The 27,252-nt window shown below is 41.1% G+C and overlaps 1 long non-coding RNA gene across 2 annotated transcripts; it reads right to left on the bottom strand.

Annotated features, from left to right (window-relative positions):
- Positions 1 to 142: 142 nt before the first annotated feature.
- Positions 143 to 27,237, bottom strand: LOC309378275. 2 transcript variants are annotated; one of them, XR_014171984.1, is made up of 3 exons: positions 26,911 to 27,237; positions 20,494 to 20,722; positions 143 to 305 (listed from the first exon to the last, which is right to left on the bottom strand). It is a non-coding gene; the product is annotated as an uncharacterized lncRNA (long non-coding RNA). The 2 variants fall into 2 exon arrangements; XR_014171985.1 differs by lacking the exon at positions 143 to 305 and adding an exon at positions 15,526 to 15,599.
- Between the last annotated feature and the right edge of the window lie 15 nt (positions 27,238 to 27,252).

Below are 27,252 nucleotides of genomic sequence, written 5' to 3'. Positions count from 1 at the left end.
TCCTGAAAACAGGGATGAAAGTATCACTTGGTATTGTACTGTTAGGAAACCATTTTAAAGTGATTACAGAGCGGTATCTCATGGCATGAACTTTTAAAGACCAATATATCATTGCAGATGTTGGGTGTGTGGTTATCAAAGAAGTTATTTATTTATGGCATCCCTGGAAACGTACAGCCAGGGGCTGGGTTATTGTCCTCTGAGGAGATTTAAAACAATATGATAGAAACTGCAGCTGGAGTTAATCTTCCTTCTTTTGGGCAGGACAAAGATGTTGTTCCATGATAGTGGAAGGAAGGAACAGTCTAAATAAATAAAAGAAAAACCTATATTAGTTGCCTGTTACATTTAACATTATGTTATATTTGATATATGATAGCTGTTAAAGATTACTCATTGTGTCTTGAAATCCCCCCTCCTTTCTTGATGTGTATACTTGTTCATATTGGATATTTAGAGTTCATGTTTGGAAGCAATAATATTGTTGGCATCCATTTGTCTCGAAAAACAATGGAGTGCACCTCCAGGGTTGAAGTCAAACTGCTGCTTTAGTAGTACCAAGGTGACCTCCCCTGGGCACAAGCCTGGGCAGTGTATATGGAGGTCCTGGGCTGCCCAGACAACAATACCACCCCCCTCTCAGCCTTGCTGATGTGGTCCAAAGGAAAGCAGAGCAATACGTTTGGTACCAGTTTGGCTGTAGCAGTTGCCAGAAGAAGAAATACAGGACACCATCCAACCATCTTAGGGACTCCACTCTGGATTTGTGTAGGGTTTACTCCTTAGCCTTTTCCTCTCCCAAAGATATCCCACAAGGCAGTCGAAGAAGCAAATAACCAAGGTGTAACAAATAATGCATGACCTTAGTTGAAGTTTTGCTTGCAGGTAAGGTTCAAGCACCCTGAAAGTAGGCGAAGAGGCAAGAATTTACATTCTGCCTCTTTGGTTCTTTTCTTCTTAGCAGTTAGTCCTTGTCCTTCCTAGCATCCTATGATGTAGAGGCCTGTTCATTTGCAGGACACGGAAGGATAAAGTGGGAGAAAGGTCACCTACATAAGCAATACTGTGGTGGAAAGAGCAGAGCAGTGTGATGTATTCTGTGTTTCAAGAGAAACAGATTACACATATTTCCAAGGTATATTCTATGTCTAGTTATTATTGCTATGCAAGCTAAGGCTTCACTAAGATAGCTAGACTAGATGGACTATTGGCTCAGTCCAACAGGCTTTTCTTATGTTTTTCTGAAGTTGCTCCTCCCCATTGTTCTTGCAACATATAAGCCTGCTAAGGCTTCCTTTTATTGTTTATTCTTTAAAAGCTGAATTGTACGTGTGACCGATGAACAGAACTGGTCCATCCAAGGTTTCATATTCCCAAACATCTTCTGGCAACTTCTCCTCATGGGAACTTGGCATTTTTTGCAGCCAGGTATTTGGCACAATGTTGCATTCAAAGTATATATAGCTTAAATATACTACAGAACTTTATCTGACGACGGGGAAAAATATTATATGTAAGGCAACAGGTGGGTGGAGCAGCTGGTATGAGAAGTGAGCAGCCTGATCATACACACACACACATACGGGGGGGGGGGACCCAGAGTAGGTTGCGACACAATAATTTTCCTAGGAAATTGCAAATCTCACAATCTGTTAATCAGAGCTGATGGTGTAAGTGAGTGTGCCAGGCAGCAAGTCTGGGAGATACTAGACTTTGCAATAAGTGCTCCGTTTGAGACCTTCAAAGATCTTGTTGGTTTTGGCTCCAACCTATTGGCATCTCTAATGCAATCCCACCACTCATTCAGGAAGGTAATTCATGGTCAAAGTGCATGATGAGATTTGAAATGTCACTGTAACTTCCACTGTTAACCGATTTGCTGAAGTGTGTTAACTGGCATGGTAATGCTCTGCAGCACAGATGGCCTCCTTAAAAGTTTTGAAGGTGTTCAAATAGTTGCTAATAGTTAGCATCATATTTAGTTTAGCATTTGGCCCCATTCCATAGACAGCTTGGGCTGGTTTTGTGTCAGAAAAAACCTAAGGAGCTGCCCTTCTTTCTTTCTCTTGGAAAACTGGTGAAACTGAGTAGCTAAAATGCAATGTGTTCACATTTTATCACGCTCATGAACTCAATGGAAGCATGACCTGGGAGATGCATGGATGCCTTGCCTGCTGTTTTCTTCTTTTTCTCAAATCAACCCTGAACCTCCTCCCCTAGTCTGAATATTGTGCTGGGGGAAGGAAATCCAACCCTTTCATATCTGGGCCATGATCCTGATATAGCTCACTCTTCCTGAAGCTGCTCTTATTTTTATATTCTGCCCTGATGTTTCCTCTGCATGGCTAACAACTTTAGCAGAAGGCATTTGGGTTTGGAACCATAGAGCAGGAAGAAAGAGTGTGGCCTCCTCTGTCTTCACCTCAGCTGAAATCGCCCTTCCTATGGTCACTTTCAGCAGAAGAAAAAAGACATTGGGCAATGCATCCATGCAATTCCTGAATCACTTTTAGTTTGGCCCTGGAGTCCCAGCCATCACCTTTCATCTGCCTTGTGGGATGACACAGACTTTCCTTAAAAGGATTGATGGCTTAGTATATGTGAAGTTCCCCAAAATGAACATCATCATCACCGCCATCTATTCTTCTAGGAAAAAAAGCACTGTTTAGGTCCATGGGGGGGGGGGAATCCCTGAGTAGCCCCTACATTACTCATGGGCTCTCTAGTCCAATTTCTATCCATAGTTGGATCACTTGGATCAATTATTTGATATTGTGTTTAATGTTGTAACTCATCCAGGGACCTTAGCATGAAGGGCAAGTTCCTATTACTATATATTTTGTTTGCACAGATGAACTCTCATTGCTGTTAGTGCAAATCATGTGTATTCGGAACAGTAATATCCTTTCTGTAGATAAGAGGCTGTGATTCATGAGACATCAGGAAGATCCTTTTTTCCCTTTCTGACAGCACTTATGAAAATGATTCACAATAGATACATTCACCTAGAACTCTCCCTGTGTGCTGAATATACTATTCTCCCCCTTCCCACACTGTGAGTAGCAAGTGGGAAGCTCAACCCAGCCATCTCTTTGATGTTCATCCATTTCATCATGCCCCTTAAAAATTCTGAAACACTTCTTCCTTCAGAGCTTATCAAACGACTCTCCCTTTAGACCTCCTCAAATACCTGTACCTCATCTTTTCAAGTTACTCAAGCTGCTTCCTTTTTCCCTTGCCATAACAGCAGAAGCTATTAAGAGCTTCCCTGTCAATCACCCGGAAAGCCTCCCAGGAGATCGGATTAGTATTTGAAGTCCAAGCTGAGAACCAGACAGAGTGCGCTGTAGCAACACATGGGGCGGGGGGGGGGGAGAGAGGGGAGGGAAATGCGTTAGAGAGAAATTCTTATTTCGTGACAAGTGAAACAGAAGTTTTAGGTGGAATTGGGGGAAATAATCCTGAGATTATTATCTCCCAAATAATACTTTACCCAACATATTACAGAAACTTTTGTAAGTGGCTGAATATTCAACTTTTGTGATCCTAATACTACAGAGAGGTTGGCAATTATACTTGCATTTAAAGCTTTGAGGTCTAGTCAGGGTCCCTGATGTGATGCCAGATGAGTGAAGAGACAAGCAAGTTTGCAGTGATTATTTTAAAAGGTATTTCCACCCCTCCCAAAAAAATCTGTTGGACTAGGATAGATAGTGTATGTGTAAGCTTGGGAAGTTATTCCATATAATTATGAATATATATGCAAAAACATATCATCTTATTATTAATAATAAAATGTATTTATACCCCATTTTTACCTGACAGGACTCAAGGCGGCTTACAAATAAAAACAGGAAACAATAAAAACACAGGAAAATGTCATATTGAAAATGTTAGTGTCTTGATGTAAGGCAAAGGTGATGAAATAGCAGCTGTATTTAAATTAAGGCTCTGGATGCACTATATTTAAAGCACATCCTTGCCAAGAATCCTGGGAACCGTAATTTGGCTAAAATGGTTGGGAAATGTAGCTCTGTGAGGGTTTGAAGCAGGAGTTCAACATGGAGTTTTATGGGTTCTCTCCTGGACTGTTTTATGATTATAGGCTCCTAGGGAATCTGGGATGAACCCCAAGGGATTATTTTCACACGCTCCAAGATGTCCCACCACCCTTGAATTTCCCCAGACATATGAAAGGAAGCAATGTCTTTGAGGAGAACTCCATGGTCATCATATGGCCTCACAATACAGGCTCCAGCACCAATGCAAGCAAATGCTGAGGGCTCCCACAACCAGTGGAGAGCAAGATTCAGTTGCAGGAATGAATACATTCACTTGATACATTCCGAAATAGTTGGAGACTGTTTTGAGGACCAGTCGCTGCATTTTTAGAAGCAACAGAGGTGCAAGGTGAAATTTACAAGTGAATACCAAAGAAATTTTGCTTGTGAATGTAGGATATGAGTCCCCTGTCTCTTCAAATCCTGCATTTGTTTAATGTGCTTTGCTTTGCTACCCCGTCATTTGCTATCCTGGGCTCCTTGGAGAAAAAAACTTGGTATTGGAATGTAATAAGCAGGCTTATAAAATTAGGAACCCATGTTTCCACTGACAAGCCTTAAGGGGGGAGTGGTTGCTGGAAGGGGTTGGACTGAAATATCAATTTTATGTCTCGAACTAGCCTCTTGACATCAGAGGCTTGGCCTTGAGGCCCTCTGACTGGTTTGGCCTCATCCACTTCTAAGTTCTGTCCATTGTGCAATATGTCACTGCCCTCAGAGTGCACAAAGTAGGAGGTTTGTTGGCTCTTAGTTTGGCTGAGAAGGAAAGAAGATTGTCAGCGCATGAATGGTCAGTGCATGAACACAATATATGTACTGAGTCACTTGCAGACACCAGGGATTCAAAGTGGGATTTTCTGCATGCAAAGCAGCTGTTCTATAAGTGACAGATCCATCTATCCCTAGTCATAGCTCAGTTTTAGTTCTCTTAAGTTTCTCATTTTTCCAGTCTTAAAATTGGTTCGCCACATTTCTGCAGCATGTTGCAATTAAAATAAAAATCATGAAAAATCCTCAGCACATTTCTCTTACAAAAATACATTTTTTAAAATGTAATTTTCACTGATATACACATTTTTGCAAGGAGGTTTCCAGAAAATAATGCATTTTGAATGCAATTTTAATTTCCCCCTAATATATCCATTTTTGTAAAATTGGTTGGCTGGACAACTGTATCACAAAATTCAGAGAAGTGCACACTTTGAAGAATGAATCCATTTCAGTTCTTGTACTGTTCACCTTTAACAAATTCCCTGTCCCCCATCTCTAGCTATGATTCTTTCCCTACATTAAAGACCAGTGGCACCACACATTCACACTATTATTGTGGCTGCAGGGGGCCACAACTGGGGGGGGGGAGCTGTCATAACTCATCAAAAATCCACACTCCTTCAATAGAAATACCACCCGGTGCATGTACACAATTTGCTTCCCTTTCCTCCTCTGAAAACCTCTTGCACCATCTCTGAAATGGTGCTGACGGATGGGACTTGCAGTCAAAAACATGGAGGGCACAAGGTGAGGGAAAGCTGTCCTAATTGCATTTTGAAAGTGTGGGAATTCAAAGAGCTATTTTAGGATTCTAAGGGGGAATTCTAAGAGAGATAGTTAAAGAGAAATCTAGGTGTTACTGCAATGCTGTGGACCACAGCCAGCATCTTTGAATGTGCGGCAGCTGTATAAAGAATTCAGCCCCAATAAAGAATACTCTGAACTCGAAATGAAATGCAGGCATCTCAGTTTTGTTGTCCTTAGCAAAGCCCTTTCACACAGATGGCACGCAGCAGGCTCACCCACACATTTCCACTACCACAGAGAAAAGTGAGTGACACACTGGCAATTTAGGAAGAGAGGAAGTGCTTGGTATAAAATAATTTAGTCATATGTTTGTTGTTACTTCTTAACTATTTACAGTTATACCCTGCCTTTCCACACTAGGTGGTCAACAAGAGCGATAAAAAAAGACAGGGAGTGGTATCTAACATTCTTGGTCCACTAGTGCAGTGTTTCCCAACCTTGTGCCTCCAGATGTTTTTGGCCTACAACTCCCATCATCCCTAGCTAGCAAGACCAGTGGTCAGGGATGATGGGAATTGTAGTTCAAAAACAGCTGGAGGCACAAGGTTGGGAAACACTGCACTAGTGCAATGTTTCCATGTTATGTAACAATGGAATGCAATGCAACAGTTTGCATTAGGGGAAACTTGTTGCACTACAGATGGTGCAACGAAGTTACAAGCAAGCTGCTTATGCACGACCTTCTGCAACAGTGTCCTGCCGGTGCTGAACATTTCCTCAGTGGAACAAGAATACAGTGGTACCTCAGGTTACATACGCTTCAGGTTACAGACTCCGCTAACCCAGAAATAGTGCTTCAGGTTAAGAACTTTGCTTCAGGATGAGAAAAGAAACCGGGCTCCGGTGGCGCAGCAGCAGCAGGAGGCCCCATTAGCTAAAGTGGTGCTTCCGGTTAAGAACAGTTTCAGGTTAAGTACGGACCTCCGGAACAAATTAAGTACTTAACCTGAGGTACCACTGTAGAATGCTAAGGGACTTCAGTGTTTTAAGATTTTCAAAATATATTTTTATTGTTTCCCACCCTAGAATCCTTTGGGAGGAAGACAGGGATATAAATTTTATAAACAAAACAACTAACGTAGCAGCACATCATTGGACGCAACTTCAAGCAAAAGCACATTAATATATATATTTTTTTAAAAAAACAAAAAAAACTGAAGTCAAGGAGTTATTTAAAGGAGTTATTTTGCTATCAAAACGACAGCAAAAGCAGACAGAAACAGCATAGCAAAAATATTCTCTTTAATTTCTGTTTATTTGACCTATAGACCATAAACTTCAAATACAGTATAGGGTTATCAGGACAGGAATAGCAGAAAAGAAACAAAGCAAATGCACACATGTTGTGCCTTTTAAAACGGGAGTGTAACAAAACCCACAAACCACCAGAAATCCTAGAATATTTATTATAAACAGATTGATTTGATTGTATTTTTACTGAGAAAGATGAAGTTAAACATGGCATCTTCCAGGAGGTGGCAGCATTGCTAAAGAAAACAAGCTTGGCATTACCACTACAGTTAATGGAACCCAGCTGCTGCAAACTGGTGAAGAAGGCTGGCAAAAGAAGTTACATTTTGCCTTTTCCTCCTGATGGACTGAATGATTCTTTGCATGTCATCAATCAACACAGATGTCTCATATGTGGTCAACATCCATTGTCTTGGGCTTACACCTAGGGATTCTTGAGGAACTTGACACTTGCAAATTCCTGATATGAACTTATTTGATCCATACCCCTCAAAGTAATGCACCAGTCGAAATTTAATAATAATGATCCCCAAATGTCCCAATGCACTTGTCAGCTGACATAAGTATAAAGCAACTGTTGGAAATGCATATTTTGAGAGATGATACATTTAGGTGTGAATAGTTGGGTGGATCTATTCCCCCTGCCAAAAAAGAATAACATAAAAATGAGACCAAACATATTTATGGGTGAGCACACATGGAATATATTTATCTGTTCTGTTAGTTCTATGCCAGGCTTCCTCAACCTTGGCCCTCCAGATGTTTTGAGACTACAGTTCCCATCATCCCTGATCATTGGTCCTGCTAGCTCGGGATCATGGGAGTTGTAGGCCAAAAACATCTGGAGGGCCGAGGTTGAGGAAGCTTGTTCTATACCATCTGTCCACCTGGTGCTCTCTAGGTGGCTCATGGCATGTTAAATCTGATAAACCAATAAAGCAATATTAACAATACAAACTATTTATAGCAGTACAGTGGTACCTCTGGTTACGTACTTAATTCGTTCCAGAGGTCCGTTCTTAACCTGAAACTGTTCTTAACCTGAAGCACCACTTTAGCTAATGGGGCCTCCCGCTGCTGCTGTGCTGCCGGAGCACGATTTCTGTTCTTATCCTGAAGCAAAGTTCTTAACCTGAAGCACTATTTCTGGCTTAGTGGAGTCTGTAAACTGAAACACCTGTAACCTGAGGTACCACTGTAGCAGCTAAACACTTTGCACCAGCAGAAACACAAAGGGACAAATATAATAGAAGATTGGGGGGACGGACACTAGTATAAAGGCTATTTAAAATGATAGTAACACAGACCAGAAACAGACCGATCAATGTGCACTTTGCAAGTCGTATGACTGAAGAACAAGCACTCCAGTTCTTAAAGTCCTGATGAAACTAATGTTAACTTAAAGCGAGTTTTCACCTGACGCCACATTCTGGCATTTACAGACAGCTATTCTGAGAATACTTCTCAGCACCTTCCATGAAACACTTCCCACCCTTTCATGCTGGGTGCCATATTGCATCGGTGCCAATAAGCATCCCATTAGCTGTCAATATAGTGATGACAAATTTGTATTGCCCATTGGAATATGATGAATAGTACACTTGAGGGGTGCTGGCTTGCTCCATTATCAGGAAATGATCTCTCCTTAGTACTGGTTGAAGTACATTTTCATAACTTTTAAAAAAACAGGCATCGCCCCCCCCCCACTCCATATATAACATTCAGCCTTTGAAGTCATATATCACACATTTATCTGCAATACTATTGCTTCCAAGCTGCATCTGAGGACAGACTCTAGTCCTTGAAAACTCGTGCTAGAAGAAATCTGATAATCTTCTTTGAGGTGCTGCAGGACCCTGTATACGTATAGAATGGGCATGAATTCAATTTGTATCTGAGTGGTTATGTCTGCATTATGTTCAGCAAGGAGGTGGTAGATCAGAATTCTATGTGGCACATAGAAATTTTAAGGACATGAGCCCCCATTCCTTATTTGTAGCTTTGACCCATTCATTTGTCACGGGGTTGGGCTTCCCACCATGTAATGGTTGTGCAAGATTACAAGTCTTAAGTTAAAGGAGGTTTTAAATTTTTCTGGGGGGGTTGCTTTTATCTAGCAGCATGTCAGTCAAGTGGCTGAACACCCCTCCACTCAAACTATGGTCCAGTTTACCTTGGGGCATGTAGTGGCGCTGTGGGTAAAAGCCTCAGCGCCTAGGGCTTGCCGATCGAAAGGTCGGCGGTTCGAATCCCCGCGGCGGGGTGCGCTCCCGCTGCTCGGTCCCAGCGCCTGCCAACCTAGCAGTTCGAAAGCACCCTCGGGTGCAAGTAGATAAATAGGGACCGCTTTCTAGCGGGAAGGTAAACGGCGTTTCCGTGTGCAGGTCTGGCTCGCCAGAGCAGCGATGTCACGCTGGCCACGTGACCCGGAAGTGTCTTCGGACAGCGCTGGCCCCTGGCCTCTTGAGTGAGATGGGCGCACAACCCCAGAGTCTGGCAAGACTGGCCCGTACGGGCAGGGGTACCTTTACCTTTACCTTTATGTATACAAAACACACAGAGAATGCAGCACACAACGCACAAGGGGGATAACACACAGTTCCCTTTATGCATTGATCAAATGAACATGCAGAGAGGGCAGGAGGCTCTGTGCACCTCCAACACCATGCCTTTGAGTGTCAGTTTCTAGGAATCACAAATGGGGAGACTGTTGTTGTGCTCAGTCCCTGCTTTTGGGCTTGCCATATGCATCTGGCTGGCCACTGGAGAACAGGATTCTGGAATGCCCCATTGCACTAGCAGGACTCATTGTGCTGCCTTCTGGTGGTGTAACAGCTTAGCTGAATCCCTTCCAGTGTGTACAATTAAAAGCAAATGTCTATGGACTTCATATGAGATGATTCTGAAAATGTAGTGGCAAAAGTACTACGTGCTTTGAATGAAACAAATAAATGCCCCCCCCCCCCAATTTCATTAATGGCTAAATTCATATGATGAAAGCTTCCCCCCACGCAAAGACTGTGCCTTTCTCATTTACGAACAATGATTTTGAAGGAAGACTATTGCAAAGCAAGCGTAACATCCTTGCCAAGTATTGTTTAGTTCCCATCACCATGCTCATAAAAAAAATATGGAAAATAACTGTACTACAAAATAGAAACATACAAATTAATTGCGCCCTCGAGCTTACAAAGTATTTCCATTTTGACCCTTAAGGAAGCACTTAGGTTGGCACACTATCACATTTCTTCAGCACTAAAGAAGCAATAGCATGCTGCTTGGAAAATGCTAATTTTCTCACAAATGCCATTATGAATGCTGTGAGAAATGTGATTGTATGAGTGTCAGGAACATCTGTTGGTCTCTATTGGACAGTGCCTGTGATGTCACTAACAAACATATTCTCCCCTGGTTTTGAGACCAAAAGTCCTACTATGAAATAAACAAAAACTGTTGTGAGCAAGTGTGCTACTGTTGCTTGACTGTAGCCAACACAGTATAGCATTAAAATTATTTCTTTTATAAGCATTTGGAAAGGATCTTTGGGAAACAAGGGCTTAACTCTGCTTGGGAACGCCTTCCCAGATGTTCTCCCTAGCTGGTCATATGAGAAAGAACTTCCCTTATTTGCTTCTCTGATGTCATTGCCTTCCATACATTTCCCCCATCCTTATCAACAGCGCATAAATGTACCAGCGGCACTTCCAAACTCCTGCTTGCTATAGTCATGCTTCAGCCTGGCTCTCCCAACACCCCACCTCCAGTTTAATATTACGTTCAGTCCCTCTGAACCTGACTTTCAAAGCAGAATGCAAGCTTGGATTTGAATTCTGGATTAACAAGATTGGTTTCACATGAACTTGATGCCTAAACCTGACACCCAAGTAAGTAAAAATAAAATAAAAATCTGTTATCTTTTCTATGGGACCAGAAGGACTAAAATAGTATTTCTGTACTGGGGGGAAAGTATTCACTCAGCTCTGGCATGGTGGGTTGGTGTGTTTTGGTTGAAGTCTTTCACACATGTAGGCTGATTAAGTCCCACTGAAGTAAACAAGGTTTCAGCAGCCTTCTTGTACAAAATTGCAGCTGCTTTTCAAAGATTGTCCACAAAATGTATTTGATTCACATCACAAGAACATCAGAAGAGGCTGCTGGATCAGACCAGACCATCTACTTCAGCATCCCGTTGTTACAGTCACCACCCAGATGCCTATGGGCACTCTTTCCTCCTGTGGTTACCAGCAACTGGTGTTCAGAAACATAACTGCTTCCAGTTATGGAGATAGAGCATAGCCATCAGGTCTAGGAGCCTTTGAAAGACTTATCTTCCATGAATTTGTCCAATCCTCTTTTAAATCCAGCCCAAGTTAGTGGTCATCGCTGCCTCCTGCGGGAGCAAGTTCCATCATTTTACTATGTGCTACGTGAAGAAGTACTTTTTAAAACCTGTCCTGAATCTCCCACCACTTTCTTACCAGGTCCTCTTCTCTTAACTTCACCCATTGTTCCCTATGGAATAGTGGGACAATGTTCTTGACGCTATCAAAACTGTTGGGCTATTTGATGCTCAAAGATTGCTTTCATGCACTGTATTCTTGTCTCAACAAATCACTTCCCCTCTTGTAGTTCTCCCCCCTGCAGTACTCTCCTCTTTTAATTTTAAACTGGTATCCAATTGTTTCTTTAACCAGTTTGACTCGTTTTGTTTCTGTTCCTAAATCCAATTCTCCTCTGCTCTCCTGGTTATCAAAATTCTTCATGGAGTTGCTCCACCTTTTCTCCTCTTCATATCCAAATGATCTGTTCCTTGCCTTATTCATTCACAGCTCACATCTCAGTCATCTCTGGAGACTCGCCTGCCATCCTTTAATTTATTATCTGCTGGAGATATATACTTCCAGTACATTTTTGTGCCTACTATTCAAAATGATGAAAGAACTGAACTCCAAACTTTGTTTCGTGCTTAAATAGAATTTTAGGCTGTGATCTTGTCAACAGTTTTATTGCAGGCTTCAAAAGGACCAGAGCTGATTTTTTTTAGTGTTTTATAATTAACAGAGCCTCTTCAGTTATTCCCAACATCTCCTGAGCAGATGGCATGTTTTCTCCTCGTTATTTATTTAGAAAATTTATAATCCACTTTTCAATCAAGAGATTCTCAAAGCAGAGAACAGTAAAACAGAGCAATAAAACCAATAATAAAACAACAACATAATCATGATGAAAAATGGGGTGGGGCAGGAACTGCAGCAGCAGAAATTAAAATGATGCTAAAATCTACCCTGGATATCTGAAACTGCACCTGGGAGCATTTCTGTGAGCTCAGATAGGGGGACTGTTAGCCAGTGGAGTGGGGGGTGGGGGAGCACACTACAGCCCTTTTCGCATGTACAATTTCATGCAAATGATATAATTTGAGCAAGGACAGTGGGTTTGCGCATGTTCACCCTATTGCCACAGTCACACACCTTGTTAGCCCTCCCCAATGCTACTGGTGCATTTGGATGTCTGCAATGGGGCAGCTTGGGTTGCCCCCATAAGCTGGAACCCTGAGCACTCAGAAGATTGAAGTGTGTGTGTGTGTGTGTGTAACTGACAAATTGTAGCATTTCTTAGCAAAGATTTCTCAGGTTGCTATCAGCCAAGTATTCTGTTGTCCTCGGAAATATGGAACCGTATTCAACTAATTTTATTCAGAGTAAACCTACTCCAATTAATGGACCTAACATAGGCATGTTCATTGATTTTACTCTGAGTAAAAATTAGTTGACTACCACCTGCAATGTGGGAGATGAAAAACCCCATATATATCCAGAGCTATCTAACCTCAATTTTAAGTGACGTTTAGCAGAGAATACATGTATTTTTGTTCCTCTGTGTAAAATGAGTACCAGAAGGTGATTATGCCCATCATGCTAGATATTTGCGGCATCCTGGATTTTATGATGACATGAGTGACAAATCCACTCTCTTACTGTTTCTTCTTTGGCAAATTATTCCATTTTGATGGAATCTTGTAGGGCTTTCTGCATATCTAGCTTTGCACAGAAGTTCATTATGGACAGCTTTCAGCAAATAAGCTCTTAAACACCCTATTTCCACTAACTTGAGCTTGGCTTGTTCTGCTACACCATCTTCTGTACTGAATCCAAGAGAGAGCTGAAATGTTCTTTGCTGCACAGCACTGTCACATTAAGAAGCAGTAACAGAATTTGAAAATAACATTTTTTATAGGAATAGTGTTCACTGGTAGGTAGCATTGGGAGTACAGAAGGGCCAAATAATTTTCCAACAATTGTAAATACTTGGCTTTTCATTTTGAATCCCTGTTTTGTTCGCCTGATCAGATTTCTATGGATTTCTTTCAGATATTGAGTTCACAACTGCATCAGAGCATTGCATTGTGTCATTTTAAGTGGTTGTTATGGACTCTATGTTATGTAAAAGGTTTCATTATCTAGAGAGAATATGTATAAATTGATACACTCTGTACATAGCTAAATTCTATAACGCTAAATCAGTGTTTGAAAATGCTGGTTGCAGAACAGTCATATCTGAAAGATTGTTGTGGGGGATGTATGTGTTCAATAACTGCTTTTGGGTGACTAAATTGCTCTCCTTATCATTTCAATTGTTTTACAAACTTTTACTGCATTAACCGTGCAAGCCTAAGTTTATTCAGAAGTTAGCCCCACTGCGTTCAATAGGACTGTATTTCTAGGACTGTAGACTGACATTGTTGAGATTCATAGTTTTCTTTTTTATGACATTAGCAGTGTCGGCAGTGAGAAGGAAGTTTGTTTCCTGCTTTAACTAAGTGTTGATTCCCTAGGGGTGAGTAGGAGTGACATAGATATTAATGAAACATAGATTAATTTTTTTGCCACAGAAGCCTTCACACTCTTGCTTAAGGATTCTTATTGTGGCATCTTGTGCTTTCTTGAACCTCATAAGGCTCCTGCTGTAAACAGCCTGCTTGTTAATCTGCCTTATTATTGCTCCCCATTTCTTGTAAATAATACATGCCAATGGAGGCACCCAAAGCAAAGATGAAATACCCTTAATCTCATTGGAAGCTTGATCCAATCCCACTTTGTTTTTAGCTAAGAGTTTCAGAGTCATAAAACAAGGTTACAGCTTTTGTCTACATAATCCTGAGACACATTCCTAAACTTAAGAAAATAACATATGGTACAGATTCGAAGTTCAGAAGATGACTAGCTGATTAGCTGGTAAAGCATTGTTGGTGTTTACTGCTTATGCTATAAAGAAATGGAAATATAATATTCTTGCAGTGTCTTCACTGGCAGAAGCTTCATAGTTTGACATGCTACAACCTTTTATTGAATTTACCTCTGGTGTTTAACCTAAGGCAGGGGTGGGGAGCCTCTTTTAATGTGGCCAACCTTACAAGGGCCACATGCCAAGGCTGCATGGGGCCAAAGGCAGAAGTGAATGGGTGAAAGACAAAACAATAATTAACAAGCATAACAAACACTTACACACGCAGAGGTATCCCTTTTTCTGATCTTTAAGGGTTAACCCCACACCCTACACTTCCATCTACCTGAGCACTGGGGGTGGGCATGGATGGAAATGCTGACTTTGACTATTAAAGACCAGGCAGCATATCTCTTATCTCTAATATCAGCACTGGAGGTTCCAGATTTCTTTTGCTGCAGGGGCAAGGTGTCCCTCCTAGTCACTCCACAACGAACGGCAGGGAGTGTCGGTATGACCTTAATGGCAGCTGATAGCATCATAAAATGGAAGTGGGTGACCCTAAAAGTGCCCGTTGGGCAGCGAATGCAGATCTGCCACCTTTCCCAATCCACCACCTGAGACTCACTTTGGCTCATGGGAGGTTGCATTGGTAAATACTAATCTAGATCATAATGATAAGACCGCTAACTTGATAACGCTTCTAGTTGTTTGTAGTTGGGTTATTGAGGACAAAGACAGCAGTATAGTATCAATGAATAATGTGTGGCTCCAGTACCTTAAAGAAATGGATGAGACGGGCAAAGCATGGAAAGGGGTCAGCTTTCAAATGAGCCAGTTTTTAAGGGGTGCTGTCTCCTTTTAACATTTCCAAAGGTCTGGTCTCAAATCCCCCTTAAGAAATATGCCGCGCACATCCCCATCTGCTCATAGCAGGTGCAGTTAGGATGCAGAAACAAAAACATTATCTAATTTTCATGATTTCATTCCCTTTCCTAGGAATTTGGCAGATCACTTAATCTGCCTGTGTGCCTCAGTGTCAATCTGTGAAATGGAGAAAATGTTTTATTCCTTGCTTCCCAGACATGTTATCAGGTTAAGTATATCATGATTACCATAAAAGGGCACATTAAAGATGGAAGGTGTTTAATGTTGTAATCCTAAGAACTGTTGCTTTGATTCAACGCCCCATGAGGCACTGATGTTGGGTTTGGACTGCCCCATTTCTTTTCAGTGCCAGGAAGCTTGCTGGATTTGGGCCAGTGTTTCATCCTTGGGAAGTGCATCCCTATCTGGTGCAGAGCTATTTAATCCCGTGTTTACACCACATCTATAGTCACTTGTGCAACACTTGTGCCCCAATCTAGCTAAGGAGAAGCACACTTCCATGATCATATCCCTCACTGGCTAAAGAACCATATGCACAAATGAATTCTATGAGGTTATCCTCCATAAACCAGCAGATGGGACTGTGCAAGCAGAGCCCTAAAAAAGAAAGAAAGAAAGAAAGAAAGAAAGAAAGAAAGAAAGAAAGAAAGAAAGAAAGAAAGAAGGAATTTCAGTCATGGACTGGAATCAGCAGTAGAGTGGGGCATGGATCAGTCTCCTAATCACCCTTGCTTACCAGACAGTTGAGTGGCTCAATTTTGGGTTTTAAAAAAGGGTTAAGTGTGATTAAACCCTGCTGCCCTGTGCTCACTGTTTTATATCAAAGCCCTAGGAAGTATAGTTATAGCAACAGACCTATCAAGTTCCTGTATGGATTCTTTGGCTTGGAATAACAGAGGGTCACAGCTTTCAAAGGCTGTTTGTGCCCTGGCCTAAAGCCTATAATGAATCTCTTTGGGTGCTTATTTATATATTTATGACACTTGCTATCCTACTCTGCAGTCTTTGGATTTGCACAGCAGTTTGCAATGAAACAAGTAACATCAAACACAACAAAATCTTCAACAGGAAAACAGCAAAACCAAGAAAAGCAGAGTTAAAAACCAATGGTTCTAAAATGCCTGGGGAAATCAAATAGCTTGCTGGTGGGCTCTTTAAGAGATACAGCTATGACCTATGATCTGAGTCAGAGGTGTGGCCTAGCTGGAGAGGTTGGTCCCTACTCTATGTAAGCTCCCAGACCTCACCAGAAACAAATTTTGTTAGCCACTAACTCAGCTTGCCAACCTAGCAGTTCCTGCCAACCTAGCAGTTCGAAAGCATGTCAAAGTGCAAGTAGATAAATAGGTACCGCTCTGGCAGGAAGGTAAACGGCGCTGCTCTGGTTTGCCAGAAGCGGCTTAGTCATGCTGGCCACATGACCTGGAAGCTGTCTGTGGACAAACGCCGGCTCCCTCGGTCAATAAAGTGAGATGAGCGCCGCAACCCCAGAGTCGGCCACGACTGGACCTAATGGTCAGGCGTCCCTTTACCTTTACCTTTAACTCAGCTTGCAGTGAATGTATACATAAGAAACTGAAGACAACACCCAGAGAGCCTACTTGGAAACATAATTCTCATACATATACATCTTCCATAAGGTGTAGTGTATCAATGTTTGCCTTTGCCAACCTTGTGCATTTGTCATGCTAGCTAGGGCTGATGGGAGTTATAGTCTAGCATATTCAGGTTAGGAATAAGGAGCAAGGCACATTCAACTCAGAGCTAAATCGTTTTACCTTCAAGGAGCCTGCAGAAGCCAGTTTGTACTCGAACCACATTTTTTTTTGTACACTGGATGATAACTCTCATTTATAGCAAATACTGTAAAACTTTTTCTTTCCACCTTGAGATGCTTTTAGACTTTGCTAAGGTAGGAACACACCTGAGAATGCATTCCAACCCGAGGCTATTTTAAGGCACATGAAGTAATCTTACTGGATCAATCTAACATTTTTCTCTCTACAGAAATCAACTAATCTAGTAAATGCAATAGTTGTAAAAGAGATTAATTTGCATACTTTCTCAAATTCTTCACTGGGATGACACAAATAAAAAACATCTATTTACAGGTATATAACCCTTTTATCAGGTGACACCTGGTGATGTGTTCAGTGTAAAATTGTAAGGCAAGCTGTTACTGAATTATAGTCAAGGTCAGGGAAAACACATTTATTTTACTTGTAGCTGTATCATTATCAGTGGCCTCTGATGATAGATCCACTTGAAGTAAAAACACAGCTTACCTTGGTGAATTTGATTTATTAACATTGCAACTGACAAGGTTGGCCATTTGTTAGTGCTTATTTTATATTTGAATAGCTTTCAGCACATAAATTTGAGGTATTGCTGCAAGTTACTTAGCATGTTTCATATATCATATGGAAAGGCAGATCTGTACAATAATTCTCTTGATATTTCTATTTGGGATACTACCCTCTTTTTAAAAAAATGGCCACAATTTCTAGGATGACATCTGAACTCATAATTCAGAGTGATTCCATTTAGACTACACTACGAAATGATGGCTTCACCTTTTGGTCTCCCATTTTGATTTTTGGGTTGAAAGTATTAGAGGGAGCATATGTTGAAAACCACCCTCTTATTGTGAAAATAGTCAGTTCTTTTCAGTCTTGTTTGTTGACATTGGTTTGATTGTTTTTCTTATTAGCTGCTGATTTGGAGCCATTTTTTTCTAGGACTCTTCTGAGGCAATCCATCAGGAATCTTGCAGTGAAATGTGGATGCTCTAACATTACATAGGAAATCAAATTTGACTATGTACGAACTTCACTGAGATCAGACTAAGTTCATTCAGAGGGAAGGCAATGCTGATTGAATAGGCAAACATTCTGCCACCCTCCTCCCCATTTCAAAGCAGGCATGAAAAATCATAAATAGAGGGTTGCCCCCTTTTCTTTGTTATGAATCTTGTAGTGCATAAAGTAAAAATGACATATCATAGAGCAGTGTTTCCCAACCTTTTTTGGGCAAAGGCACACTTGTTTCATGAAAAAAATCTTGAGGCACACCACCATTAGAAAATGTTTAAAAAATTAACTCTGTGCCTATATTGACTATATATAAAGTAACTCTCTTTAATAGGAATCAAATAAACACAAAGAACGTATTTTATAATTACTTTATTATGAAATAGTAAGTAAACAGAAATATGAAAAATTATAAAATACTTTATTCAGTGCGCCTTTTGTCCCTCTCCTCGAAATGCTCCAACTCAATGTTCCTCCGCGGGCTGGCCATTGGAGAGCCGTGTCGCCCACACCGCAGCCCAATACAATATGAACCCTCCCCTCGCAAGCGGCAACCCCTCCACACTCCCCACCTTAAGCCTCCACATGCGCCCTGCCCAAAGAGATGCCCGCCCGCGCGCGAGGGGATCCTTTACCTCAGCATCCCGCCAAAAAAAAAAAAAAGGGCGGGAGACTGCGGTCCCTCAGAGGCTGGGCGTTAGGAAGAAGCAGCCGCCTTCATCCAAGCAGGAGCAGCAGCAGCTGTAGCTGTAGTAGCGCCAAGCTGTGCCGGGGACTCTGTGCCCATGAGAGGAGGGAGGGGAGAGAGAGGAGAGGCAGCAGGTCGCCCTCTTAAGTCACGCGCGCGCAGGCACCACCACGCATCCCTCGCGCCCTCTCGCAGAGCCCCTGCTCAGCACCTCCCGCCTCGGGGACGCCCGTCATGAGCCGCTGAGAGGCCGCCAAGCCTCCAGGCTGCTCCCATTCAGCCTTAGGCGCACGCCCGCCTCGGGAAAAGCGGTGCTGGGAGGCGGAGAAAGAGAGAGCGAGAGAGAGAGAGAGAGAGAGAGAGGACACGCCGCTGGCCGCGTCCCACCCTCAGTCAGTCGGCTCGGAGCTACTGAGGAGAGGGAGGTGGGGACGACGGCGCGTCTGTTCCGCTCGGGGCCAGCGCGCCCCGCCCCCCTCTCCAGAATCCCCAACTAAATACGATGCGCTAAGGGAGGGGGGAGAACCCACCCACAAAGAGGACGCCTTTCTGCAGGGCGCCTAAGGCCTTTCGCCGCCCGACTCGCCCGCCTCCCTCCCACGGCACACCAGGCAACGTCTCGCGGCACACTAGTGTGCCGCGGAACACCGGTTGGGAAACACTGTCATAGAGAACAATAGGAAGCTACATACTTGTTTTCCTCTTTAGTTTTGTAGCACATTGGCTCATGGGGAACTCTGTTCTTTGATTCTTCTTAGAAATGAAAAATACACCTTGTATTATCACAGCTTCTTATTCTATTCAAGTTGTATCCCGAATAGTAATAATGGCCAGCAAATATTATTTTTTGAACAAAAAGGGGCAAGTTAATTTACTTTTTATGAACTTTGCACAGGGATTGGATCCAAAGGCTGCATGGCAATCCATCCACACTGTACCTTTAAAGCACATTTTATGCACATGTTTGCCCACAAAGAACTCTGGGAACTGTAGTTTGCAAGTCACAGAACTACATTCCCTAGCACCCTTAACACTACAGTTTCCATGATTCTTTGGGGGAAAACCATGTGCATTAAATGTATGTTAAATGTATGGTTGAATGTGACTTCCAAAAGCTCTTTGTGCAATCAATTTCCACTTGTACTAATCCCCTCTGCCAAACTGGAGCCCCTCAGCAGCACAGCCAACGTTATTCAAGAGGGCACCAAATCCACTGGAAAGGCTTTGAGGGACACAGGGGGCTTCAGTGGAGCAGAGACGAAGAAAAAGATGACTTGTATGGGTGGTTTTCCAGTCACTCAACCCTTGAGTTCAGCCCATAGATCTTAACCGATAGATTGACATATCTGAGACAAAATTTTACTTTCTTTATTTTCTTACTTCTCTATCCCACCTTTCTGCCAAGGTAGAGTACATGTGGTTCCTAGGAGACCTTCCATGTGGGAGAATAGTCTGATAGAATATGATTAAATGTCACCCATTTAGATTAGTTGTCTCTGGAAAAGAGGCCACTAATAAATTCTGCGCTTAAATCAAATCATAGTTGCTGCATATATTTTCAAGCTAAATTGTTCATTTATAGACCTTTGTATTAGCTTTATTTGTGATGACGAGACAGTCATTGTATAATTACTGCATCCTAATACAGAACATGCCCAGTGTACTTTATATGTAATACAAATTCTGTAGAATTACAGTGAATTATAAATAGACTTTCAACATCGAAAGTAGGTTAAGATATACAAATTTGTTGTTTTAACCATTACAGTTATTCTCTAGTGAATCAAAGTTACCTCAAGTAATTTTAATATTGCATTTTAGTTTGTGTTAATCTTATTGAAGAATAAATATGGGTTTCCTCTTATGCAATTAGTGGAGCCAAACTATTATGAAGAGCACCGACATGTTGAATCATACATAGAAATTAGCTAGGGGTATTTCATTAACAAACTAATTCAGTTATTTCTAAAGACTTATGGAAAATGATATTCACCTCTTGGGGATAACTTTTGGCAGGAGAAGGCAGTTTTTCTTGGCATCTACTGTACATCACTTCAATTTTTGGTTAGTCAGTTCTCTCCTTCGTGATGGATGTTGGGCACACACTTGTTAAGAAAGTATTCAGCAGTTTATAATGCTAGAGCTTCACTGATCAGACGTTCCAAAGGGCATCCAAAACATTTGTGTAATGAATGTGTTTGGATGAATAGGCGAGCTGTGAGCTGAAAGAACACAAGTAGGACACATTTAATATCAATAACCAATGGTTCATATAATGACAGCTCTCCTGTATTTCCTGAGTTAGGCAGAATCTATGCCAAAAATCTATATTGTTCATCAAAGAAACTAAAGTCAAATGTTAAGAACAAACTGTGCATAACCCAATTGCTTGAGCATACCAGGGAAAGCATGTACATCTAAAAACCCAATTAATGGTGTGTTGGGTTTCACTCTGTAGAATGATGAAATGTGTAGTAGGGTAGGGATGGGCAAATATGTCATTTTCGGTTTCTCTTGGTTTCTTCTTTTTCCAACCTTAGCCAGTTTCTACATCAGACAACCTTAGCCATTTCTACATCAGTTTGCAAGGGAGTGGGGGTCAATGATTTGCATGATTTTTCCCCTCCAATATATATTTTTATATGCAATTTTGCCTCAAATACACATTTTTGCAAGACAATTTCCCCTGATATAATGCATTTTTGTATATTTTCACCATTACATGCATTTTATATGCCCACTTTACTCTAGTATATGCACACGTTACTTGGCTGGAGACCTGCATTGCAAAGGTCGGATGATTGTAGATTTTGAAGGACAGCTGTGTTTCAATTCACATATTGTTTTGGAAAATGTGAATTTCATAAAATCACTTTTACATGTAAATGCAACCAAATTTCTACCCCATCTCTAATTGGGGCACATGTGGGATGAGTGGGTGAGACTAGAGCTCCATTCACCTTTGTTGCAGGACATAACGTATTGGCCTGAATGTAAGCTGCACTCCCCCCCCCCCCCATTCCGACCGTGAAAAGTTAAAGTGTGGCTTAAATTCACGACCTTACAAAAATTGACTTTTACGATATTGCTGCTGAAACAGACATATGGTAAAATGGAACAGGTGTGAGTGCTTGCGGAATTTTAAGGTAGTGGCTTATATTCGGGTATTGTGTCCCCCCCCCAAATTTTAAAGGTGTGGCTTATATTCTTGTGTGGCTTATATTCAGGCTAATATGGTAAGTATGCAGATGGAGGAGTGGCACCATACTTTTAACCCCACCCCTGACATTGCATTCAAAATACAAATGCTGCCCCATGCCTGCTATTGGTTCCAGGAAGGAAACCTCCATTGATACTACTCCATTGAGGCTTCCCTCTCAGGACCAGTAGCAGGTGGTTGGTCAATACCAGGGTAGAAGAGGAAAGGGTTAAACCTCCTTCCCTGTGTGCTATGAAAATCCCCCACATGCCTGCTATTTTTATTTCTTAAGTGGACATGATTTCAAGTCATGCTTACTGTCACATCAAATTTGGTTCTCAGTTGAGAACTCTGTGCAGTGTGATGTCTGGGGCACATCAAGCTGAGGATGTGCTTCCTAGAATGTACTCAGCACTCTTTTGTGGTCATGTTGGGCATTTCCCCTCTGTATAGTGGTACCTCGGGTTAAGTACTTAATTCGTCCCGGAGGTCCGTTCTTAACCTGAAACTGTTCTTAACCTGAAGCACCACTTTAGCTAATGGGGCCTCCTGCTGCCGCCGTGCCGCTGGAGCACAATTTCTGTTCTCATCCTGAAGCAAAGTTCTTAACCTGAAGCACTATTTCTGGGTTAGTGGAGTCTGTAACCTGAAGCATCTGTAACCTGAAGCGTATGTAACCTGAGGTACCACTGTAATTCTCTCTTTCTCCTTGTCATGGAAATCCAGAATTTTGTGACATACAGATTTTTAAACAAATCGTAGTTCCAGTCCAGATTTCCCAATCCTACTTATTAGTATTGGAGCTTTACCTGCTATTAATATTGGAGGAAAAACTTCCGTTGGCACAAATAGAACCCCCCCCAAAAAAAATCTGGAGTAGGACTGCAGCAGGGGGCAAAGGCCTTACAACCCAACACCCACCCACCTCTCCATTGCCAGGATCTTGTCCCAGAATACATTTCCCACACATGCTATTTACTTCTTTAAAAGTCATTCGTGCCATTGCTAATTGTGAGAATGGTGCCAGAGGTTACTTTAGGGGTGTGCAACCAGTTTGCCCACACTGGGTGCTGAGTTGAGAGGACACCACAACAATGACTTGGAACAAAAGGTGAGAGGTGGCAGCGGGGTACAGGGGAGGAATTTTGGTGTCGCACAGGGTGCAGTTGAAATTCAAAAGCCCAAAGTCCACCACTGACGACATTTTGTCTAGTTTGGCATAGTAGAAAAAGTGACATTAATGTCCTATGTGTAACTGTAGCCCATTTCCCCTAAAAAAAATAGACATGTTTTCAAACAGAACAATAATGTTAACATCTTGTCCAAATATTATACATTTCATTGGCAATGTAAGTAGATTTCTTGAGTGGAGATTGCACTGCTTCAGTGTCAGATGTAATGTTTTAAGTCCTAATTTTTAAAATAATTGTTTGCTGTTATGTGATTGCAATTTATTATGCCTTAAGCAACCTGAGGACACTTTGGAAATTGAGATGATTCGTTTTAAGTGTTTTATCCTAGTGAGCAAAATTTTAATCATCTGGTTTTCTAATCCCAGCTCTGTTACTGGCACAGTCTGTAAACTTGGCAAGGTCACTTCATCTGCTCTGGCTTCAGTTATTCCAGCTACAAAATCATTAAGAAGGACTCTCTGGTAGATGTGTTTACTTATGTGCTTTGTGGATATTATAAAGAAGTAAGAGACAGCTATAAATTGTTGAAACCAATTTTCTTTTTAGGATTCTGCATGCCAGTATCTAGTATGCAGTATTTTATCATAATTAATTATGACCAGCAGAGGAATGAGTTATAAAATGAATAATTTACAAACCTCTTGGCCACATCTGTATCAAAGCTCTATAATTTCGCTTTCCCTTGAAACCTCAAGTCCCAATGAAAAGTAATTGTCTCTTTACATGTAGGATTTATTCAATGACCTCTTACAATGCAATCAGTCCCACTAGTAGTAGATGTTGTTGTTGTTGTTGTTGTTGTTAATTAAATTTCTATACCACTATTCATCCGAGGATCCCAGGGTGGTTAAAAAACACAGCAATACATAATACAGTGTGTATATATACCAAATCTTGCCTCATTACTTGTTGCAATATTCTGCTTCATCAGGTGACTAGTGACAATATAGTTGATATTACTAGCATATTTTTAGTAGAGTGCATTTGCTTCAGGAACATTATATCCACACCTCTGTGTTTCCATGACACCACATTCAGGAGTACAATCGCTGTGCAGTATTGGAGCAGCCATAGCTCAGTAGTAGATCACTTGTGCTGCAAGCAAATGATATTTGGTTTGATCCCTAGTAACTAGGATTAAAGGGATATCAAGATTGTAGGGCTAGGGAACACCTCTCTGCCTGCCATATTGGATTGCTGCTGTCAGTCAGTTTAGAGTGGACTAGACTTGGTTGAAAGGCAGATTCATAGGTACATAAGCATTCAGTTTCCGTATGTGGATGATCCTTTTGGCATTATTTTCTTGGCAAATAACACACACAGAAGCTTCTACTGATTGAAGTTATCTCAAATTATATATTCTACATACCCTAAAATGTACATATTCTTAACTTTAAGTGATGTTAAATACATACCGGTACTTCGCAGAATGTTGTTGTTGTTTAGTCGTTTAGTCGTGTCCGACTCTTCGTGACCCCATGGACCAGAGCACGCCAGGCACTTCTGTCTTCCACTGCCTCCCGCAGTTTGGTCAGACTCATGTTTGTAGCTTCGAAGACACTATCCAACCATCTCGTCCTCTGTCGTCCCCTTCTCCTTGTGCCCTCCATCTTTCCCAACATCAGGGTCTTTTCCAGGGAGTCTTCTCTTCTCATGAGGTGGCCAAAGTATTGGAGCCTCAGCTTCACAATCTGTCCTTCCAGTGAGCACTCAGGGCTGATTTCCTTAAGAATGGAGAGGTTTGTTCTTCTTGCAGTCCATGGGACTCTCAAGAGTCTCCTCCAGCACCATAATTCAAAAGCATACTTCTCAGAATAGCAGACACTTATTTCTAGTAATCTTAATCTTCTTTCAGTCCAATTATACAATTGGGTGTAAAACAATACTGATTTTATTATGTCTTCCCAGGATAAGTTACAGCTTGCATAAATTGTAGCGGTTTTCTCTTAGATTATTTGAGATGGAGTGCTGCAATTAATTCAAGAAGGTGAATAAATGTCACTTATATTCTGATATCTCCTCAGTAAAATTCAGTGCTTGGAATGAACTAGCTGAGTTGAACAAAGTTCACTAAAATAGTTCAAAAAACTACACCTGAAAGTAGTTCCCATATTACCAGGTGAACTAAAGGTGAATTAAGTTCATTTTGGAGCACAACTCTGAATGATTTCTGATTGATCTTCACATTCATTCATTCCCTCCCCACCTACCCCCACCCCAGCAGGAGACATTTTTAATGCTTATTAGGCAGATATTGAGGCATTGCTGTTTCTAAGAATGCCTAGTCACTTAATCCCTGTTGTTAAGCAATGAGAAGGAAGGAATATGAGGCATTTCCTGTATCTTTCTTGCTGAAGAGATGCACTCTCTTCCAACAGTAGCAGCTTACAGTGAGAAGTACTGGTACATAAACAAAGCAAATGATGCCTAGTGCCGTTAAGAGTGCTATGGCTGGCAAAATTAAACAGGGCAAGCATTTTTTATTATAGAGATACAATTGTGAGGAAAGCTTCACTAGTTGATATTCTGTCTTTCAGGCACCATATTACTTGTGTGTGGCCCTTGGTTTACTTTTGGAGCCTATACTTCATTATAACAGCTTGTAAGATTCTGAACTCAACTTGAACTAGTTTGTTTTGTAAAATGGAATTGAACCTAGATTATTTTTGGACTGGACGACCTTGAACTATAACTTGTTCCTTTTCAAAATGAACTTTCCAAGCACTGTTAAAATTGTACCAATAGCTATTGTACACATTTTATTTTATCTTTAAAATATTACTTCTAAATGAATCCAAAATCCCAAGAGCAAAATCCAGTTTAGCCTTTTCTAGTTTTTTAAAACTCCAAATGGTAATGTTTACTGAGTATAGTTTTGTATACAGATTCTATATCTGTGTAAATTATTCACTGAACTATTTAAAAAAAATTATGTATTTCACATATGATTTATATCATAAAGCTGATAGGATTAACTTTGTGATATATTTTGACACCACAAAATGCAGGTGATAGCTGACAGGTGATAACTATGATTCAACATGAAATGACTATCATACAGTTAGTTATCTGTGCATCTTCTAAACAATATATCAGTTTGGCAAATAATCTATTGTTCAGTTAGGAAAATAAAAACTTATTGCAATCGCTGAAACCTTCACTCAAAATGAATGCAAGGATGCACAAGGTCTATTTATTATGGGATTTAAAACCATGCAATGTATGGCACATATCTTAATGGCTCTTCTAAACAATTATTGATGATAATGATCAAGAACTAAGCTGGATGGAGTTGATTCTCCATATGCCAGCTGTGATCGGAGACACAATAACCCAATTTTGGAGGGATCTAGTCAGAGCAGATACTTCATACTGGTACACAAAGGTGTGGGAATCATCTCTGCTAGAAAAAAGATGACATATAAACTGAGATTCTCTAGAGGTTAAAAAGTAAGGACCAAATTATTTTGGTATGGTATGATTTTATTGTTGATGATAATAATGATATAGATAATGATATAGAACACAACCAATCTCTCCTTCCCCACCTGGCCTATAAATGGCCCTGGACAATACAATAAAATAGGAATACTTCACAAACAATGGTTTGCTGAAAATGCAGCTCATCATCCTGGAAAATAAGGGATAGCCATGTTAATAGTGTTTTTATTTTTATTAAGTATTGATTATGCAGAATCCTCAAATCTGAATTAGAACCAAGCAATAGTGGGCTTTCAACTGGCATCCTAAAGCACATCGGGCAAAGATTCAACCTCTTTGTACTGTTTATTGTACAGTCACAGCAGCATGGACAATTCTTTACCCTTATAAGTCAGAATAGATCAGCTGTTGCCCCTCTGCCTGTCTAGAGGCTTCTAGATTGCCTTGTTGCTCTGAATAATAGCAGATTCTGCTTTTGCTGCCTGCTCTCCACCCTCAGCTTCATAAGAAGCGAGTCTTATAAATACTCTGGTAATGAAGAAATTTAAGTGGTTTAACAATTTAAATAGCTTGCTACATATCTATCTGATGTCTTTTCAGTATCTGATGTGTTGACTCTGCGGCAAGGATGAATATCCTCTCTGGTTCACAGATAAAACTGCACACTGGGAAATCTCCCAACTTGCCCAAAGTCTGGCAGACTCTCTGTGACACGTAGTGAAGTATGAATCATATGCTTTAGATCATGTACTCTCAAGACAGCCTACGTTGACATAATAGGATTCAATTAGCATAACATGACCTCTCATTTAGTTCCAATTTTCCAAAGTTAAAGCACTTCAAAAAGCAGTCAAGAGTGAATATAATTGTATTTTTTTTTTAATGACCAGGTCATGGCCAGAAATTCTTTTCTTGAATA

The sequence above is a fragment of the Podarcis melisellensis genome (assembly GCF_964234715.1).
Source record: "Podarcis melisellensis genome assembly, chromosome: 9".
NCBI classification, from domain to species: Eukaryota; Metazoa; Chordata; class Lepidosauria; order Squamata; family Lacertidae; genus Podarcis; species Podarcis melisellensis.
This window is presented reverse-complemented; position numbering and strand designations above follow the sequence as displayed.